We start from the raw sequence: 18,342 nt of genomic DNA, 5'->3' as shown, positions 1-18,342 counted from the left end.
TGCCTGGTAAGAGTGAAAAAAAGGAGCAATATTAAATAGAATTCTACCACAATTAATATTACAGAGAAAGAAAGGCAAGATGGATTAATATACTTTTCAGGTATGTCAGAAATGCATTTTACAGAAGCTTCTAATTCATCAAATGATAAATTTATAATTTACAGACAGAATCATATATATCCCCTCTTCTTGACTTTCCAAGATTAAGATTACAAATATTATGTCTTTTTGGTGCAATTATACCATCAATGAAGACCATAACTAAGAAGATGAGTAAATTTTTTACTGATGGTTTAATTTAATGAATGGGCAAATGTATTCACACTGTTGAATGTGGTCCCAGATATTTAATGGATTTTTTTCAAATAATCTGGTACCTTCTGAAAATGATGTAAATTCTTAAATCTCAAAGCCAATGCAAGAAAAAGTTTATTTCATCCACTTTATCTACATAATAGATGCAAATAAAAAAAAAAAAAATAAATAAAAAAAAAAAGAGGGGAATAAATGAGCATAAAAATAAGCACACTGAGATATCAGTTATTGACTTTGGATGCCTTGTGTTCCAGTCAAAAATAAAACAAACTGCAAGGGAAAATTTTATTGACATTTACATGTTAAAAACTTTGAGAGCTAACGTGAAGAACCTTGCTACAATGATGCTTTTCACAAGGACGTGGTAGGTACTGCCTCTCAGTACGTTTTTGCATTAAATTCAGAACCAGTGTAGGTGGCCTCTTCCCTAGCTAAACATCCTGGGCAAAATTCTTCTGACAATTTTTCTGATAAAAAGCAAATTTTTCAAAAAACTGTTTCACCCCATTCAATGTGATGCAAATGATAAGATGAATAGAATTCTGTTACTATTTACTGCTTCTGCTGAAAATCCCCTCCTTTGTATGTAAACTTAATTATCAGTATTTTGTCTATACCTCTTGTAATTTCATGATGAGAATGGCTGTGTGCATGCACATTTTACATACATACAGCTAGTTATCCACCATGCTTATATAGCTGGGCAGCTAGACTAGCAGACATATTACATACATAATATAGACATACATAGCAGAACATATTGCCATCACCTTCTGAAATTTTCTCTTGTGATTTTAATGTAACTCTTGGCTGGTCTGTTCTGTTTGCTCATGCCATGCTTCATCCTCTAAAGTGGGAACTGTATAACTTGCACTTCTTTACTCTTTTTACATCTTGCCTATTTGAAATGTGATGCGTTATTTACAACGCTTGTGGTGAGCTCCAGTCTCACTTGCTATTACAGCAAGATAAATGACAAACATTGTTTATTTGACAGTGTAAATATGATATAAAACAATGAATTAGGTATGCTTTCAAATCACTGCATTGTAGTTATGACTATTCTCTCACCTTTGTTTCCACTTCCAAAAGCATAAGTAGGTTTACCTATGGAACTGGCGGGATGAATTATACTGAGAATGGACTAATAGATAGAGCTTCAAATTAGGAATAGCACTAAGCATATTAAATTCTTTCTCCCATAAGAGCACATTAGTAAAGAGTCAATTATTAACTCTATTTGATTTATTCCAGCATTTTGAAATGAATTAGAGGTCAATGTATTTAAGAATGTTTTTTTAAATTATTATTTCAAGTGGAAATTAGATTCTCAGAGGGTAGGTAGATTATAATAGATCCCAGCTCCTGGGCCCGTGCAGTCATATATCTGTAGGATTTATTATAATATGTACATTCAGAGAATAAGAATTACATATAATTTCACCCTTTTAATTAATGAGATTATGTATGGTTCAGTAAGTATTTTCAGTGTGATTTGATGATGAATTCTTACTGGGAAATCCGGTCCTTAGTTTGATCAGTATGGCTTCTTAATTTATGATCAATTTTTATTTTTATTTTTTTTTCCATTCTAATTTACAGTCATATTCAGTTAAAAATATGCAAATTTATCACCAGGTTCACCCACATTGTATCATTTATGAGAATATTAAGCTTTGCAGGTCCAGTGAAAGCTCACTGAGCAGTTAAATGAAGAGTTTGCAAAATCTGAGTTTTATTAAAAGTTAAGGAGCTGAATGAAAAGACATAAAAGGGAGAAGGATGAGAGAGCTGGTAAAACAGGAGCTCAGAATGTAAGTAATCCTGATGTACACCATCATTAAAGAGTCTGATTTCGAGGTGCTATAAAGAAGAAAGATAATTTGATTTATTAACTGATTTCCTATTTATTTCAGAACTGAACTGCTTATTGAAATGTTTGGAGGTAGATTGGTCTTTCTTAAGTTAAGCAAGCACAAACCAATAGAGTTGCAGGGTTTATTTTAGTCACTGTCAGAAAATTATGACTGTTGTAGGCACAAGAAGAAATCAGATTGTTTCTCTGTCTTATTTGGGCATCAAGTGAGAAAAATGCAAGAGCAGAGAAAAATTAGGGTTTTCACGTCTGTAAGTTGGGAAGAAATGTAATTTTTCCTTTCAACATGACTGAAGTGCGTATTGTTCTCATTGATGTTGAAAGTGCACAAAGAGCTGTTCTCTAACATAGGTGCAAATTATTTTCTGAGAATGCCTCTCTGAGTGCAAGTAGTAAATCTTATCCTTTTTATTTTGAGAAACAATGGACTTGTAAAAGATTTCTGGGTTCCTATTTAGGCAGCTTATTGGAGCAGAGATACACAGACAAGTTAAAAGCTTTTGAAATTTATATTTAGTTACAGTGAGAGGATTTTTTCTGACAGTTTTTCCAGATCGAAGTACTCTATCAAAAATGTACTCTGCATATTCTTGCCCAGGCATGTAGACTTTCACTATGAAAGCAATAAGTAGATATGCTTTCCCTGTAATTTTTGTTCTAATGCTAACTTGCTCAGTGTCTAAAAATCTTAGTGTTCCAAGGAACTGTATTAGAAGTTTTCAAGACTTTCTACCTAATGATGGCTCTCAGCGTATGAAAGAGAAGTAGATTTTCCTTTGCATTTTTCTGTCTATAATTGAGACAAAAATTATATTAAATGAGATGTTCATTCAGAATTTCAGGTTATACATTTGCAATTTAAGTTTAGCAAAACTAGACTTTAGACTTTAACTCTAGACTTTAACTCTTTATTAAGAGTTTATATAATTATATACTTTAAATTTAGACTAACTCTAAATTTAACTGTGATTAAACTTTAAATTTCATGTAGCAGAACTACATGAAATTTAGGAATCTCGAGTCCACCTTCCTTGTGAGATTAAACTGTAAACATCCTACACCTACTTGAGGTAATGTACTTTTCTGTGGCAATAATTCACTGCAGAAAAACAAAGGAATATGTTGACACTGACAAAATAGTTAGATTTATTATGTTGTTTGAGCTGTGCTAAAAGTGCAGTGCTTGATTCTCATTTAGTGCTGTCTAGCATCAACTTCAGAGGAGAAAAAAAGTCTTAAATTGTAGCAGGTAAGGACTTCTGGATAAAAATAGTATCCTGTAAGAATACAAAACAGCTATTCAAGTTTTATAATGTGTTGCAAAGGGAAATTTCATTGTGTAAGTAGGATCTAAAAAAGGGTGATATTGGTTGACAGTGTTGCAAATAATTTAGATAATTATTTATTGCTGGAGAAGCTCATGTCAAGATTGTTGGTGAATTAAGTGGTTTCTTGTGTTGTTAGCAGTTTATGTCACAGAGTTTTCATCTCAAGTGCTGGTATGATGGTGGTGTCCTTATTATCAATACTTATTATTTATTGAGTCTGTCAGTGCAAATGGTGCATAACAAGTATAAGTCAAGGCAAATTTTTCCTGGTAAACCTTGGATGAACTCATTAGGCAAACACAACCCGAGTAAGAAACTGGGAAGAAAAAAAGGAGAAAAAGAAAATGGAAGAAGATTGAGGAGGCAAAGTCTGTTCATTCAGATTTCAACTATTATGTGTGTGGACAGATGAAGAAATAAGACCTGGGTTTGAATTGGGACTGAAGTCACAGGTAATAGATCAGAGAATCATAGAATGGCCTATTTTGAGAAGGATCATAATGATGATCTAGTTTCAATCCTCCTGCTATGTGCAAGATTGCCAACCGCAATCACAAATGAGGAGAGATGAAGAAACAAAGAAGAGAAATCAGGGAAGTCATGCTTCTTCACTGTGTTCTGAATTGACTGATGTATTCCAAAATGATTTCCTTGTTAGTTACAAATAAAATGAAGAATTGTTTCAATTTATAGGAATGGTCTGATAGAAGAGAGAGATATAGCCATAATTCATAATTCTGACTATTGGTGGTGATATAGCTTTTACTGCATTGTTTTCTAGAGATAATGTTAGGAGTGAATTCTTGGACTTCATTTGCTTAGAGTATTTGAGTAATCATTGCAGACTATCAGAATCCATAAAGACCTAGTATCCCCCATATAATTTTGAATTGATTTGTATGCAGAAATTATTATTGAAAAAGTAAATGAAATGAAATATTCTGAAATAATTTCGGAATGATGGTGACTTTGTGAAATAGACTTAGTGGAAATAAAATAAAAAGGAGTTTCTGAATTTGCATGACCATGTGGTGTATATACCAAATACTAGAGCTTATTTCAGTATTTGATATCCTATGTATAGCAGTAAGAAGACTATCAGAACCACTGTAAAGATGTATTTTTATTCACTACTTTGGGGGGAGGGGGAGGGGGGGGGGGGGGGGGAAGGTGCCACTGAGAATAGTGTTACTTCTAAATGCTTACTGATCTGAAGAATGAGAGAATTAGGCTGTGCTTCCTCCACAGAACAAAGTAGATGCTGCCAGAATTCACAGTGTTTAAGAAAAAGCAGTGGTGTGGGGTTTTTTTAATTTTTTTTAAAGGAAGGACCATCCACAGCATATTTGAGGGTGACTTTTCAAAAGGCCCCAGGGAAGCCAGCAACAGATTTTAAATAATTCACATGGCAAAATGCATCCAGAGAGCTTAAAGTCAATAAAGCCTCTAGCTCTTTATAGTACTTTTTGGCTGAAGTCTCAGTATATTAATTCAAAGCCCTCAGAGGCAGGGGCTCCATATTCTCAATCTGCTTGGGTGCAAATATGAGATACCATATGGGACTTAGCCCCAAGAGGGAGGGCACAATAAGCCCACAGTCAGAAAGCTTAAATAAGAAGTAAAATTGGTTTCTTTAGCATAAATAACGCTTTTTCTATCCAGTATTTCATGAGTCCACATTTTTCTTGTGAGTAACTTTGAGTAGAAAAAATGTGATGGAGTAGAAGTCCACGTGGGTTGGAAGATAAATTTAGGTCTGTAATGGGGGACAGTTTGAATTATATGCCTGTTGTATCAGTTGTTCAATATATATATATATATATATATATATATATATATATTTTTTAGCTGCTAAAAATGCAGAAGTTTCAAAATGTTTTCCTATGGATGTTGTAGGTTTTTAAAAGAAAAAAAATCTGCAAATAATGCAAAATGCTTTAAGCAGAGCTCATGACTTTCTTTCTGCAGACTATACTCAAAGGAAATGAATTCCAGTGCTGATCACATACTTGTTTTATATAAAATAACATAGCCCTTCAGGAGATGTGAAAAAATTCACAAGTCAGATTTGTTAGAGTCACTGAAAAAAATTAATTTGGAGATAAAATTAATATTCATTTTTGTTCAGTTGAGCATGTTTTCTTTCAAATTCAGTAAGAAAAATGCAACATTCTCACTTATTTGGAAGATAATCAGGTTCTAGATTTTATGATTATCCTTATCTTTAAAATCTGGATTAATTGGAAGCACTGGATCTTTGAACAATGCTACAAGGATTTTATGTTACCTCTGCTGGTGGCAGTGCTTTGGTTCCCACCGAATTTTAGGAGGAAAAAGGAAACTAAGATTGCAAGAAGAGTTTAGGTGGGAAAATGTGCGATTGCAATATGCTGATTCAAACTCAAGAAACTTCTCATTGCAGAAAGTGACCCAGATAATCTTTCATGTAACTCCTACCCACCATGCTCTTCATAATCACTTCCATTTATTTTTCCCTTTCAATAACAGGAGAATGTCATATGCTTTCTGTGTGGTTTTGCTGTCCTGGTGTCTTCTATGCTGATGACACATTCATGCTGATAGGGAAGGGGTGATAAAGTCTGAGAATGAGTTATGTAATTTCTTTTAATTTTCCCTTGAGCAGTGTTGGGAGGTTGTTAGAAGCAAAAGAATTATGAATACTAGAAGCCTCACACTGTTGTTCTTTATCTGTTCTTAAACTTCAAGGCCGGGCTGAATGTGGCTCTGGGCAGCCTGGTCTGGTGGTTGGTTACCCTGCATGTAGCAGGGGGTTCAAACTAGATGATCATTGTGGTCCTTTTCAACCCAGGCCATTCTGTGATTCAGTGTAAATGTAATATATTGGTGGATCAGATCCTCCATTCAGATGACAACAGAGGGTATGAAAGCTGAAAACTTCAGAAGTTTTCAGTGGAACCAAAAGACTCTGTTGTTTGTTGCATTTGGAAAGCTATGTCTGTCCATTCACCCACTTACCCATTCATTCAGACCTCCTGGTGTCAGCAGATGCTGAAGTGAGTCACATCCGTTTCCAACTCTAAAGATATAGTTATGTTAATGAAATAATTCAGGGAGGTCTTTAATGGTTGAAGCAGACAAAACAGCTTACCTCAAACAATAACGAAGTGCAGATTTTACTAACAGCATTTCTGTAACTTGCAACTGTGATAAAGGAAAGAATGCTAAGAGGAGCAGACAAGGCTCAAGTGTAAAGCTGGGAGGATATTAAATCAGTTTGTTCCCTATTGGGAATGAAGGCAAAGAACCTGGCTTAGAGATCAGCGAGACTGTAGAAGTGGTAGAGGCTGTCTTTGGCTCCATCTGTGTTGGACTCAGTGCATCTGGCACTTGCCTCAGTCTGTAAAGCTTGAATGTTCTGACTAGAAAGCTGAAAGATAATATCCAGACTATCCATGAATTTCCCAGAAAACCTTCTGTCTTGTAGTATAGGGAGGAAAGGAATTACGTGATACCAAAATGAAGTTTTCTTAATGACACAAGACTGATAGTTTTGACTGAATAATATTGGATAAGTATAGAACAAGTAGTTTTCAAGAATATGATGGCTTTCATCTATATCTTTTCATAGTCCATAGAGCTTTAAACAAGAAAGAGAGGGTTAAAAATGAACCTATGAACTCAGGCATGAAATCTGAGCTAGAAATCCTTTACCCTTAACAAACTCAAACCTCAACTTGCCTATTGAAAACAATACGTATGAGCTGTTTCCAACATTTTACTGAGGAAAATGGGCGGTTCTGAAGAATTGGAATAAAAATGGAATTCCTGGAGTCAATATTAGATGTCTATAATCAAAGACTGCTGAGAATTACAGTACTTTAAATATAAATTGTTACAGATAGTGAAAATATATGAAGTTATATATAATGAAATTTCTGATCGGGAATTTATCAGACCTAATGTAACTGAAGAATGACATATACTGCATCAAAACCTCTTCATTCTCAAAAATGCTAGAAATACAGCAGAGTCCTGTGTTGTAATAAGGCATAGATTTGATATTCTTGACAAAAAGTTAAGTGTTTTTATTAAAAAAAAAAAAAAAAAAAGGCAACTCTACCACTGGTCAGTGATTATGGTTAGGTCAGTTGTGTTTTGTTCAAGTAATTTATGGCCAACAAGTGGGAATGTGGCAAACAAAACCAAAGGAATCAGTGAACAAAACCAAGTGCTACAAATCAGGACATTTTAAGAACATATTTGCCTTCCCCCAAGTCTGGTGATAATAAGAAAGTGTGGACTAATTGTGCTTGTTAGAAGGGAAAGGCAGCAGCTTATGTCAAATATAAGTGATCTGCAAATGATGATGGGAAGCACAGAGAGAGGCTGTTGTTCTCTGCTTGGAGAAGGGTAGAGTTGACAGTAATGACAAAGGCATATACTGATAACTACCCTAAAGAGCAGGATGAGGTAAAGTGGGCTGCTGTACTCTTGAGCTGCAGAATTCAGGTCTCTCTGACCTTGCTGCAAAAATGATCAGATGTGCATAGTGGTACTGTAGGTGGAATATAAAACTTTCAAAGCATAACGATTTGGTTGGTCAGTGTTAAAAGAGTTGGCCAAGGAACTCCCTGAATCACAAACATTTGTATGAATTCCTACTTTTTGGAAGTTTGCCGCTACTTTCTAGTATTGAAAGTCTCTCGAGTAAAAGTATCAGGGAAATTAACAAAATGAAAGTAACATAAACACTGAAAACTTGGAAGTAGACTCCAATAGCAAGAGGCTAGAAGGTAAAAACAAGATAAAAAGTCAGCCAGCTTAACTTCAAAAGAAGAATTCTTTTGTATAATAATAATTTGTATGATTTGTTTCACAGAATTTCAGATCTAGCTGCAGAGTTCTGTTCATGATAGAGAAACTTTTTTTTTTTTTTTAAAGCATTTAACACATTACTGTATGACATTTGATTAAAAGAAAACTTCTGTATATAGAGCAAAGAATAGCTTGATAAGTAACTTTATAGTAGACAGATCTCACGTTCTTGATGGGTAGATATCATTAAATTGTTCCTCATGGGTTTCAGTCCTTTATATAATGATCTTTATCAAATCCTACATGTGGCAGCCATCGCTGTTTTATAAATAATATTGACATGATCTGAGATGCTGTGACAAATGGCCTAAGTTCATCAAAACATGTTCTGATTCACTAGGGAATATGAAACTCAGTTGGTTTTTTTTTGTGAAGAATAAAGGACTCTCTTGAAGAGCAAGAGACTAAAGAGTCACTTTGGCAGCCACTTCAATTTTCATTAATTGAATTTTAGATGCAACAAATCTATTGTTGTTTGTTTATGCTTGTTCTTTCTTTGTTTATGATACCTTTGAATCACGGAATTATTAAGTTTGGAAAAGACCTCTAAGATTATCAAGTCCAGCCATCCACCTACCACCAATATTGCACATAAAAAATGTTCTTAAGCATCATGTCCACTCTTTCCTTAAACACCTCCAGTGGCTCAACCACTTCCCTGAGCAACCCGTTCCAGAAAGCATATTTAATGACTCAGCCAATACTTAAAACAAAAGTTGTGCACTGAATCTCTACCTTTTCTCAGTACTGAAAAGTTTTCAAAAAGAATGTTATTTCAAAATGATTCCAACCATATGTCCCCTGCCATTCTGTTCTGTTTTCCTCTGCAGTATTATATTATTTGTAAAAGAGGGGAGGGTAGGACTGGCTCACAAATATTTTATTGCTGAAGCTGAGCCACTCTGAATTACCTTTCTGTGCTATTCTTTATGCAAAATGGGGCTAATGGAGGAACAGCAATTTGGCTGCCTGCTATAACAGCCTATATGATACATGTTGAAATAATGACTAGTCAAATTGTATGAATTGTGCTTTTCTTTTTACAGACAGGTGACTGCATTATTCCAAAAATAACAGCCTACATACTAATTTGAATGAATGAGAATAAAAAAAAAAAAAAAAAAAAAAAAAAAAAAAAAAAAAAAAAAAAAAGGTCATGAAAGGAGAAATAATTCTAACTGTCAGAAAAACCAAAGAGGAGATACCAACCATAGATAAATCCTGGGCAGGTGTAGGAGATTTTGGCTGGCATGTGAATATGACTCATATCTACTGACTAATGGATATGGTATTTATACTTCTTTGTTCTCTTCAGGTGTTCTGGTAGAATTATTCCAATTATTCTACCATTATAATAAATTTGGTGGAATCCTATTGTGTTCCATCTTTTTTGCTGAGAGATGTAGAATGGAATAGATATTGCTGACTGTTGAGCTACCAACTGCATCTCTATTATCATTACAAATGTTTTTATTCTCTCTTCCTATACCTTTCTATTAAGACTGACACCTTCAAAAGAATGTGACAGGTATTCAGCTTGCAAAGCTGTGGGAGTGAAATGAGATCATTTATGCTTTTAAATATTTGTCTTTTTAGGGTATCTAAATGGGCATCCCACTGGGAATGTTATTAATAAGATTTCCTGAAAAGCCTAGTACCTCCAAAGGTGTTTTATATCTATAATCTGCCAGCACTATTTTTAATTGCTTCTAGTGTAAGATCTGTTAGATCCTTTTACACTCACGTTCATCCGGTGAAACCACATAAAACCCACAGATATGGCTTTTCTTCCACCTATGCATATGCACCTAATAAAGCTGTGTGGTTTTCTCTCATGCAGGAGCACATTTGAATTGCCTTTATTGATTATGAGTGCTCCAAATTTAAACACTGGTAACTAATTCTCATTCAACTATTACCAGAATAATATGCTCCAGATTCTTGTCTCATTTAAAATTTTCTGCTTTCCTGGTGGATTTCAGTAATGGTGATTTGCCTTGCAGAGAAGCCAAGAGGTATCAATACTAAAACAGAACCAATACAAACCTCTGGAGCTTTGGTTTCAGGTCAGCATCAGGCACTGGTGCTGTCAGGTCTGTGAACACAAAAGCTACAACACACTAGAGAATATTAAGAAAGCATATTTTTAGCATTTGTTGATGTCTATGAATGAAATTGTAGAGTGGGAAGCTTCAATACTGTGTACAATTTCATGAGATTTTTTCCAAAATCTTGAGCTTAATTCAGTGTGTAACTCATTTCTTTGACAGCACAATTCTGTAGAAAACAATGGGATTGCAAGAAGAGCTGGAGGTACAGAGCAATTGCTTCTATCTTCTTCCTGTCTTTCAAAATGAGTGTCGACTTGTGGCAAATGTCTTGTCTACTCAATGCCCAAATGCTAAACAAGGGTACTGACATATCTGTTCCCAGCTATCTCCTTTTTCAAGCACTCAGAGTAGCCCTAATTAGCCTGGCTATATAAAGGCAACAGTTTCCAAGTGGTGTACAGTTATAGCTCAATTTATTCCCTATACAAAGGTCTCCTCCTTCTCTTCTTTGTAGTGAATGCATGTGCATCTGCATGCAGTTTTTCTTCCAGATAATTGTTCTAGTGGTAGAAGTGTTAGTTTGATAATTACCACAGTTTTTCTACTCCCTAGTGTAAGTAGCTCTGTTTGGACTGCCCAAGCATGGCAGTGTGGGTGAATGCCTGTGTATATGTCCAAAGGATTGTTTAGTGCTTTTTTTTCTTTTTAGGACTCAACGTTTTTCTATTTAGGGAGATCCTGTTGGTTCAGTTTTTTATTTAGCTTCTTGCCAGAGGCAGCTTAGGGTTGGAAAGCATTTCTGAATGCTTGCCCTGAGAACCCTATTTTCAATAGCCATGGGTAACTGTGAAAACTGAACATGCTGAAGAAATGTGTCTTCCTCCCCACTCTTCATTTAGTAAAGAGAGCCTGGTTTCATTTATTCTTCAGAAAATAAGGTGTTGTATGTGTCTGAGCCAGCTACAGAGCTGATGGGTGTGGTAGGCTGAGATGCAGAGATGATCTTTGAGCCCTGAAGTTAGCCTCGGATGCAGCTTGGGAACAGGAGATGAATCCAGATATGGACTCCTCAGTATAGGGGAGGCATGGACCTGTTGGAGAGCATCCAGAGAAAGGCCACAAAAATGATATGAGGGATTAAACACTCCCCTACAAGAGCAGGGAGAACAGCTGAGGGAGCTGGGGCTGTTCAGCCTGGAGAAGAGAAGGCTCCAGGGATACCTGGTAGTGGCCTTTTAGTATTTATAGGGAAGCTATAAGAGAGAAGGGGACAAACTCTTTAGCAGGGTCTGTTGTGATAGGGCAAGAGGAAATGGTTTCAAACTAAGAGGGGTAATTTAGTTTGGGTATAAGGAAGAAGTTTTCTTCAAGAAGGGTAGTTTTTGTTTTTTTTTTCAATAGAGTTGGTGAGGCACTGGTACAGGTTGCCCATAGATGTGTTGGACCCCCTTCCAGGAGACATTCAAGGCCAGACTGGTCAGAGCTCTCAGCATCTGATCAAGCCGTGGGTGTTCTTTTTTAGTTCAGGGGACTTGGACTAGATGATCTTTAAAAGTCACTTCTAACTCAAACAATTCTATGATTCTATGAAGAGCAAGATGCATTAAAGCAAACTAATAGTGTAGAAGATGCATAAAGATAGAACAGAGAACATTAAGAGTAAGAATATTTTCCTATACCTTAGCCTCCTTCTAGAGGTACTTTCTCTTTCCTCTGATGATAAAGGCTCCAGGTTAGACAGCTGAGTTGTTAGTTCACATAGCTGACCACGGCTTCTCTTTTTACTTGTCTTTTTAGTTGAAAGCAAGATGCAGAACTCACTCCTAAGCTCTCCACTGTACTCCACATTGCTAAGCAGTAGAGAGTGCAAAACTTCTCTCCATGAAAGCAGGAAAATGAAGGTAGTTCAGCACCAGTGCAGCAGTCCTGGTCAGCTGTGAGCTAACCCAGACTGTACCTCATGTCCATACTGAATCATGGAATAATAAAATTTCAAAAGCGAAGGTTGGAAAAGACTTCTAAGATCATCTGGTCCAAACATTAACCTTATACCACCACAACTACTAAACTACATGGATGCCCAAAAGCCAGAATATCTTCTGAGGATTGGTATCCTTTGGGGATACTCAGAGTTGGCAGTCATGTAGCTAGTTATCAAAGTAGTGAGTCATGTACCGTACCAGATGAGAGACTATTGTAAGGACTTTAATTTGTAAGATTACTTTGATAGAGGTTTGGTAGTCATTATTGGTATTCTGCAGTCCTTTCATTACTAACATGTTTAATACTCTTGCATGTGTATTTAAGTGTCAGATGTAATATTCCTTCATCTTTTCCTCCTACTTTGTGGTTTTATTGACCAAACTCAACATTTTGGTTTAAACCTTATTTATTTTACTCATTTTCTCACTACAAATAAAGCAATTCAGAACATTTTTTAATATTATCATTCAGTGTATGCAAGCTGCTGTACTAATTCCAGCTTCTGGCAACATTCTGCATTTATAGAGGCCTTTTCTTCACCTATCTAACACTGCAGTTTAATTAGTTTCCAGCTCACTGCACATCTCTGCCTCCCATGCACGCATACAGGCTCCAACACACGCACAACACTTCCCTTCCTACTCAGGATGCAGCCTGTACACAAGAAATCAAAACCAGCAACAAGGCTGAGCCTGTTGGAACCAGTGGGTGCAGGACTGATGGATATATTGATTTTTCTAAAACTTCTAGGGAAATAGCAACAAACATTTTATCATTGACTGTACTGCGTGCTCTTCTTAAGACACTTCTGAATGCTGTAGCCAAGATATGCTCTTTGCTCAGCATGGTGCTGTATGCTGTGCTTTCATTATTAAAATTCAGTATCTTACCCGGAGTCTGAAGTATAATGCCTACTTCTGCTGGAAATACAATGCAAAGGTAGTTAAAATGTATTTTTTCAGCATTCTTACTTTGAATGAATTGCTATATTACATTATTTAATTTATAGTCTTTATTGTAGCTAACCTCAGAATTTATGTGACATACATTCTATTCTCCAGTTTATTATTAAAAAACAAAAGCCCGTGTCTTCAAAGTTACAGTGCTTTAACTCCCATGAGAATTAACAGGACTGTAGTTAACTGAATGGTCTGGGGCAGTCGCCAGGGTCGACAGGGGCCCCTTGGCCCCTGGGAAACCATGGCAACAAATGACCTGAAGATAAGAAAGAAGAACAGGATAGACCAAATAAGGAGGAAACAGGACATGCCACATGTCCATTGGTCAGAGACAAGGGTAGTAGCCCTAAGGCATGGGGAAAGTTTTAAGAAGGGTGTGCTCCTTGCAATTAAGGCCATTTTGCCGCTCACCATATTGGTGTCATGAGAAGCGTGCGAAACTGACCGGGGCTGTCGGAACACTTTCACAAGGAGACTTCAATCAGGGTCGCCGAAACAAAGGCGACACAGGACTAAATGGGCTTTAAGGTACGGGATTAAACAATATGTTCAAGGTCAAAATTGTAGCCTTCAGCTATAAACTATAGCTAACGAGTCCCATTCTGAATGTTGTCTTGTTAGTGTTTTAAGGCTGCATTTCTATAGAACTGATAATTTCTGAAAAGTTATACATTAAAACTATTTATAGCATTACAATGCTAAATTTCTCACTGATGTTGGGTCTCCACAAACATCAGTGAAACTACTGTTGAAATGCTTTTAATGTTGGAAGTAAGGGATCATGGGAATCAACACTATGGGAAGAGTGCTTTGTTCATTTGCAGTACTATCATTTTTGCCTACATCCCTGTAGTGGCTGCCTCTCATTTTTCTTCTATGTGTAATTGCTTCTGGAGTACACACAGCTTGGCATTTCCTCTTCTTGTTGCTCATTTTATCTTATATTTATTTATCCTGTGGTTCTAACTGTGACTAATTCCATAGTGAGAATTCTGTATTGTTCTGCAGGCCCTGGGTGCTAGTCTATCATACCTTCAGACGTGCAGTGCCATGGCTGAGATTCACAGGCTGCTATGCAGCCCTTCTTTGAGCATTCCAACATTTGAGCATTGCTACAGGTGTCCCCTTCCACTTGAGCTCAGTCCTCTGTTTGAAGGCTGTGATTTTTTTTTTTCTTCTCCATTATTCTGTTCTCTATATATTATATATATATATATTCTTGTTCTTATATTAATTTAATTAATTTAATTAAATATAATAAATAAAATAAATATATATAAATATAAATATTTATATAAATAATTATATAAATAAAATATAATATAAGTAAAATAAATAAAAATATAAATTAATTAATTTAATTAAAAATAAAATTAATTAAATTAATTTAATATATATTAAAGTCTATATAAATTATATAGACTTATAATATATATATATATATATATATATATAAAATATATATATATATTATATATATACGGAGCATTTTGGTTCTGTTCAGCATTATTCCTTTATTATGCTGGCTTCCAGACTGGCTTTCATTTAGTGGATGTGTGAGTATATTTTATCATCCTGGAAGTTATGCTAGTCATAGCTTTGCTGGCACCACGTCTCCCAGCCTAGACAGCTTGATGGCTGGGGTTGGTGTAGGGAGCAAAGCAGTTCTTCTCCAGAATGAGCATGAGCCGAGTACCTCTGTTCTCTTAGAAAAAGTACAACCCACATCTTTTATAAATCAACAGTGAAAACCTCAGTATTGTTCAAATGTCAGGGCTGAAAAGTTTTGTCAATACCCTTCCTTGTCTGTTTTGCGCGGTTTTGATTCCTTTTCCTGCTCTACCTCAAAATAGGCTGAAGCTGCTTGTATCAGGTGCTTCTCCTTACATGCTGACAAAATATCCAACTTGCTTTATTTGTTTTATTTTCTGCAGATGTAACCCTGGTTGTTAGTTGGCAGATGAACTAGATTGATCAGATGCTACAGGACTGAGAGGCTTTTTCTTCTTATCCATGTGTGTAATTTCTGTTGCTGCTTTCAATTTTGGCTTCGTAAATATATAGCCACAATCCCGAACTTTCTCTGTTATTGAGATGGGTGGGTCTGCATTCATAACAGCTTTTAATGAGGTATTTGAATCAAGCATGGATGATCTGAAATTGGTAGCAAGAAGATTTGGGTACTGGCCTATATCTACAATAAATACATGCAAAGGCAGAAACAAAGGAAAAGGAATCGAGTTTTCTTGTCTATGTTTAATTTTCTTCCTGCTGGAGGATATTAACTAGGTGGTCCAATACATATTAACGTAGGTGGCCCAATACATATTGACAAATGAATCACCTTTTCCCTCTAATGAGCATTTTGGGGCACCTTGTAGGGGGAAGAAAGGTGGAAGCTGATAACTCAAGTTTGGAGACTTTAACCTTCCAGTTTTGCGTTGCTCAGTCATTGAGGGAGGGTCACAAAATGGCTGATTTAGAAACAAGATTGTCAAAGGATGTGTGGGCTAAAGAAGAACAGTTGTTTCTGCCAAGTATTTGGTCAGGAAACAGTAACAATTAGAAACGAATGCTTTACTTTTACATTTATTACTTTCCAAAATTGTTATGAAAAGGCTGCAATAATTGTTATAAATCAATCCATTAAAAGTAATGGGGCATAATACTTATTACCTAAATAATGAATGTTAGTATCAGAGAGTCCATTCTTATTGCTTTTGCGTGTTGAACTCCACATCCTCACTCAGCAAGTATAGACTGGAAGTGAAATCCTCTGCCAGGTGATGCATATGTATTTTCTCTGAGAGGGACCTGCATTAGCCTTGATTTATTTGAATGAACACAGGGAACAAGAGAGCTGAGAACAAACTTTCTTAATTTTTTTTTTTTTTTTTTTGTAGCAGATATAGTTACACAACAAAGCTTGTCACAGAGAGTAGTTGCCTTTATTTATGGCCAAGTGAAAACAAGAGAACTTTCATGATGGATTTGCTTAAAGGTCAAGGTATCTGTATGTAAATATAGAGAAACAGGAAGAGGAGAGATGGCCAAGGTGTTATGTTAGGGCTCAAGGGCACCCAAATCCTTCCTCTATGCTTTGGGCTAGGGGTGCTCCTGCTTTCCCTTTGGCTCATTGAGTTGTTTGTCTGTAAAGCTGGGAAGTAAGGATACTGTTGTATCACTGGCATGTGAGGTTTGTAATTCTTTGAGACCTGTTCTGAGATTTCAGATACTGGTATGAAAAAAGGGGCACCTAATTGGATTGTTCTGCAGAGTTGTTATATTTTGAGTGTAAGTTTTCCTCTGTTGGTGCACATTTCCATTCCACTTAAATGTTTTCAGAACAATAATGCTAGGAAGTCAATAGTGGTTGATGCAACTTGTGATGCAAGTTTTCTGAGTATTCTTTATTTTTATATAAGGAGTATTTCCACTTTCAAAAGTGCTATTAAACAGGTGTCTAGACTTCTACCAAGTGATAGTCAAGAGACAGGTTTTCATAACTGTGGGATTATGATGTCTTATGGGCCAAGTAAAGTCTGCAAGAATTGCAAATGGCTCATAAACTCCTTTAGGATAATGGTATGATATGCCTTATATATTCAGGAGGTATAATTTCATAAAAAGACACATCAGATTGCTAAGTGAATGTTGTAGTTGTACATAGGTATTGGTCCTCATGTAAAGAACTAAGAGACCTTGTTTGTTTGTTTGTTTGTTTTTTTGTTTGAGCAGATTGTTTAGTAATCTTTAAAAAACCTATTTTATCTTCACTTCTTTCTCAACCAGAACTCACTAATGAGCTGCAAGCATCAATTTCATTGATGTGTGATTAGGAGTTAATATGAAATATACGGTTTGAGTGTAGAAAAAGAGATTTGCTTATTGTCCAAGTGGAGGAGAGCTGTTAATATTTCTCAATGATGTACTTGAGTGCAATAGCTAGCACCTATATTTCTGAAGGGCTGTTATCATTTCCAAGGCAGTAAGTGCAGTCAATACCTTGAAGATGGAGTACTGAAGCTGCCTCCTAAATAAATTAAGTATCAATAATGTTTGGTGGGAGGAAGGAGGGCTTTAATCTAAATGGAGTTCCAGGAAGATTTAGGAAAAGGATTGAAAAGAAGAACTGACGCATTTTACCTGAAGAAGCCTCCTTCCTGATACAGCAACCTGAGCACAGAATGAGCAAGACAACAATTCAGTGCCTGTGAGAGGAAGGCAAACATCAAGAGTATGTCAGGTCACCACAAGGAAGTAAAGAGAGAGACTCAGAATTTGACCCTTGTATTTAGATGAAGTTTTCTTGGTTGTCCTGGTCTCCTCCTGCCCCTTCCATACCATATCTACTTCATAACCCTTTGTTTCTGTGTTATTGATTTGATCCTGGAAGTAAATGTTAATTGCCTTCACCAAAAATGGCTTCAGATGTATTGTTTAAAAGGAGATGTTCATGATCAGAAAAGGAAAGAAGCTGCTCTCTCACAAAAGGACACTGGCCCTTCTCTGTTACCTGGTACCTGTTACCTGTTAGGTGTTCAAAAACCTAACGCATGCCAGCTACAAAGAGACCATTAGTGTCGGAGTTGGAGGTGTCCATGTCTTCCTGTGAACATAGTTATTAAAAAAACCCACAACATTCTTTCTTGCTTTGGCAATGCAATAGAGATTGTAGTTTGTAACATTACATGGAAAAACTGAGAAGGTGTGTATGTATGTATGTATATGCTCCCACCTTTCTACAGAATGAAATGAAAGGCCTTGAAATGAAAGGCGCTTTTTTCACCTTCCTCGTGAGTAGGGATATTGCTGAGGTGAATGTAAACCCAGCAGGGAGAAAGAAGTCACTAGAGCAAACCCTTCATGTGTTTTGCTGCCTACACTCTAAATTGTGAATACTGAGATCTCCCTGCTGTTCCATGGATTGGACTGACCAAAATCCTCAAATAAATACTGTGTAATTTAAAATT

The sequence above is a fragment of the Tetrao urogallus genome, assembly GCF_951394365.1.
Source record: "Tetrao urogallus genome assembly, chromosome: 4".
Lineage (NCBI taxonomy): Eukaryota > Metazoa > Chordata > Aves > Galliformes > Phasianidae > Tetrao > Tetrao urogallus.
Note: the sequence above shows the minus strand (reverse complement) of the source record.